The sequence below is a fragment of the Sinocyclocheilus rhinocerous genome, unplaced genomic scaffold, assembly GCF_001515625.1.
Source record: "Sinocyclocheilus rhinocerous isolate Xijiao unplaced genomic scaffold, SAMN03320098_v1.1 scaffold24, whole genome shotgun sequence".
Taxonomy (NCBI): Eukaryota; Metazoa; Chordata; class Actinopteri; order Cypriniformes; family Cyprinidae; genus Sinocyclocheilus; species Sinocyclocheilus rhinocerous.
Window position 1 is genome coordinate 2,560,742 of NW_015647124.1, and position 4,600 is coordinate 2,565,341.

Here is a 4,600-nt window from a genome sequence, read left to right on the forward strand (position 1 = left end):
CGACGCGTTTCAGAAAGGCGGGGCATAGAGGAAAAACAATAATGTACAGTATGTGGAAAATAATGTGATTTTTTAACCTTAAACCGCATAAACACATTTCATTACACCAAATACACAAAATAATGTTCTTTTTAGCAACATCATATGACCCCTTTAAAAAAAAAAACTAGTTTCACCACAATTAACTTTAGATGCATGTAAAATACATACAGTACAGTACATTCTTCATATAAATGTTAAAATGAAAATCTTGACATTGAAAAAATGCAACTTCCCATCACCGCATTTATTAGTCTTTGCATGGTTAATGTTACAAGGTGAAGAAAGCACACACACACACACAAACACACCCCTGCTGTCTCACACTAATGTGCTGCAGACTGACTCCCATCACACTAACTATACCCTCTCTATACAGACACAGCCCCTAATTCAGCTAAATAACCACCTGCTGACAGCACGCCTCACTTAAGCCATCTCTGCATTAGCACATAATTGTATTGAAATGGTTGGGGTGGGAACTGCAATCACTCCATTCTCTGCTATTAAAAGACTATAAACAAGGGATAAAAGAGTATTTGATAAACTATACCATATGCCATATAAACCCTGGCATTCTGAATCACACCTATAAACATTAAAGAAAGAGAATGTTTGTGATGCCATATGTCTGATAAATGTAGCAATATCACAAGAATGATTTTCACATTAACTGGACAATTTAGTGTGATATTACTCTTATACAACAGTTCAATACACAAGAACTTACATTTCACAATATTTTCAGTTATGAAGCCACAGGAGCATGATTTGTAGTGGCGGTCCGTTCCTAAATGAGTAAGTGTTTTGAACGAATCGGTCGAGTGAATGATTCAATGACTCACTCATAAAGACCGTCCGGCACTTTGTCGCCACCTTATTGCGGAAAGACAGACTGAATATGTTCACACAGCCAGTGCTGTTTATTGAGGCCATGCAGAGCACAAACCCGAAGTCAGCAGCTCCAGTGCAAGACAGTAATGGATCTTCAGTTGACACACAGTTATGCCTTTGTAAGTTACCGAAATCACACATGAAAACACGTCCACACACGAGACGCGAGTGGCTATCGCGTTGTATGGCGTGGCAGACAACTTTGTTTTTTTGATGTTTTTTTGTTTTGGTGTGGCAGACAGCTAGTTGTTATAGGTTTTGCTGCTGCTTTCAAGTGCACCTGGGAACCTCCTAGTCTGGCGTTCAGAGAACTCCATTTACAATAAAGCTAGCTAAGTTGCATATACAAAATGCAATAGTAGCCTATGCATTTAGTACAATGATGATACTAAATATATAACAATTTAGTTTACAACACATTCATAAATTGAATAAATAAATAGATAAATATAAATGCAAAAACACACCTGACATACATTTTATATTCTTCATGTTGAAGAAGTAGAGCTAAAAAAAATATTTATGTATTAATTAATTAATTTATTTATTTAGAGAAAGCACACTGGCATCTTTCTCTGACAAAATTGATTCGACCACAACTGATGTCATAATTGCAATTTACCAACTCGTGCATAGTTTGTAATGTTGTGATTTACCTTTAATTCATGACTTTTAAACAAAGACTTTTTAAAAAATACCTATGGGGAAAAACGAATAGGAAAAATTATTCCAGAACCAAAGCCACTTAAAAACTGGGCGGCTCTGTTTCACTTTATTAGATTATTTCACAGTGTGTAGAGCACAGAATAACTTTTCTTTCCAAGAGGAGAATGCCATGTTTCTGTATTCGTAAGATGTGTAAGGAAACTGTCTGTGCTTATGCGCTCATTTTAGAATAATGACAAAATAATTCAACTAGCATTAGGATATTTATATATTTCACAGGGAAATCCATTTTTGTTAGTGTATCAAGTCAGGTTTATTTTGTCAGTAGGGGTTGTATGTGCGAGTGTGTTTCTGTATCCGGTCTCTGTTGACTCCTCCGCGAAATGCTGAGTGTGTCGTCCCAGTAGGAAAGGGATGTGAGTGTGTGAGGGAGTGTGTGTGTGTGTGTGTGGTGTGTGAAGTGTTTTCTCTGGACACACTTCAGTGCCTTGAGTCGTAATGGAGGAGGTCTTACAGCTTGCACCCAGTGGGGAGGCTTGGCTAAAAATGTTTATATTGAAGCAAAGTCCAAAATCAGTGTGAGGGATAAAAATCCTGTTCCACATTTGTGTTCTTTAGCAAAATTCTTGACACCCAATGTAGCTATTAGCAAAACAGAGCTATTCTACTAGAAATAAGTACATTATCTCTTAGAGATAATAACACTTCACCAAAGTGCTTTACACCTGTCTGCGCATAATAACACTTACACCAGAGTTTACTGGGATTGTTTTTATGGCTTGCAGGAGAGACTGTTTAAAGGCAGAGAGGATTATGGTTGAGCTGCATTTAACCTCTGCTTATTTTTGAGTCATGGTTCACTCTTTCCCTTAGCAAACATTAAGTCGCTCTGTCATGGGTCTGTTTCTGCTGCCTGCGTCCTTCAAAATGGTCAAATATTGTAGACGATCTTGGTCTTTTCTCGCAGGAATATTCCCTGTAAAATTTTTTATATTAAAATTGTCTATACAGACATTGTCATTGAGAATAAAGAAATGAATCTTTTATTCATCAAGGGTGCATTAAATTGATCAAAAGTGGCAGTAAAGACATTTATATTACTAATTTTTTAATTTCAAATAAATACTGTTCTTTTGAACTTTCATCAGAGATTCCTGGAAAAAATGTATCACAGTTTCCACAAGAATGTGAAGCAGCACTACTGTTTTCAACAGTGATAATATGTAGAAATGTTTCTTGAGCAGTAAATCAGCATATTAGAATGATTTCTGAAGATCATGTGACACTGAAGACTGGAGTAATGATGCTGAAAATACAGCTTTGATCACAGAAATAAATTACAGTTTAAAATATAGTAAAATAGAAAACAGTTATTTGAAATTGTTATAATATTTCACATTATTACTGTTTTTACTGTATTTTTGATGAACTAAATGCAGCCTGGTTGAGTAGAAGAGACATAAACATTAAAAAAAATTATTCAAATTTTTTGAGTGATAGTGTTTGGGGAGGGAGTGTCCTCATAGACTCTTTCTTGTCCACACAGTGAAAGTTCACAGTGACCATAGAAGTATTGTTTATCTCTTGTTAAGATGTCACCCTGCACTGTGTCTAATCTAACAGGTACAGTGTGACCATTTACAGCCGTTAACAGCCGGACGTCTTTTCTTCTCTCCCTGTCTTATATTTTCTCTGAATGCAACTCCGCTGTGAGAAATCGTTCATTGCACATTTTCTTTAGTCTGAAGATGAGTTTGTCAGAGGCATTGCTGACTGCAGATATCGACCTGCTCTTTTCTTCGCTCTCAGTGCAGAGAAACGGCCTGAAATTGATTCTCGATCCTCAACACACTAAAACCCGATTCTGCCACTGTGTCTGTTTCACTGTCCTGGAGGAATCGTATAGATTTAATGTCTTCAGTTCTGCCCGTTTAGAACTGCTGTTGAGATCTGAGAGCTGCTATTAAATGATTCTGTAATATTCGTGCACTACAAACTTTTGAGTGTGCAGCTCCTTGTACTGAGACATACTCTAAAACATCTTGATTACTGTAATACATTGTCATTGAGAATAAAGAAATGAATCTTTTATTCATCAAGGGTGCATTAAATTGATCAAAAGTGGCAGTAAAGACATTTATATTACTAATTTTAAAATTTCAAATAAATACTGTTCTTTTGAACTTTCATCAGAGAATCCTGGAAAAAAAATGTATCACAGTTTCCACAAAAATGTGAAGCAGCACAACTGTTTTCAACAGTGATAATATGTAGAAATGTTTCTTGAGCAGTAAATCAGCATATTAGAATGATTTCTGAAGATCATGTGACACTGAAGACTGGAGTAATGATGCTGAAAATACAGCTTTGATCACAGAAATAAATTACAGTTTAAAATATAGTAAAATAGAAAACAGTTATTTGAAATTGTTATAATATTTCACATTATTACTGTTTTTACTGTATTTTTGATTAAATAAATGTAGCCTTGGTGAGCCATAGAGACTCCGTAGAAAACATTAAAAAAACTTTCCAGTCCCAAATGTTTGAACGGTAGTGTAAGTCCTGTTAAATCTAATATGTATTCTCATTTTTACTTTTTAATAAAATTATGTTATGGTTTCGAGAGTACAGAAATTGAAAGTAGTTCAACTTTTAAACAGGCTCTGTCTGGAGTTCACATCTGAAGACATGACCGACGCCAGACCACCGTAAATCACGCAAAGGCCTCTCGTAAATAACTGAATACAATGTTGAATTTCCACAAAGCCAGTAAATCAACTGTCGACCAAACAGTCTTATACAGATCTGTCTGAAAATCTTTCTTTGCTGTCTGAAAATTATAAATGTGATTAATGTGACATTCTCTCAAGCTAAATATTTTGTTGAAAATCTATCCAGAGATTATCATTCAAATTGACATGAACATTATCATGATGCACAGCTCTAAATCAGTGTATAGGGAAGTTGTCTACTCATTACTTAGGTGATAATAAGTGTA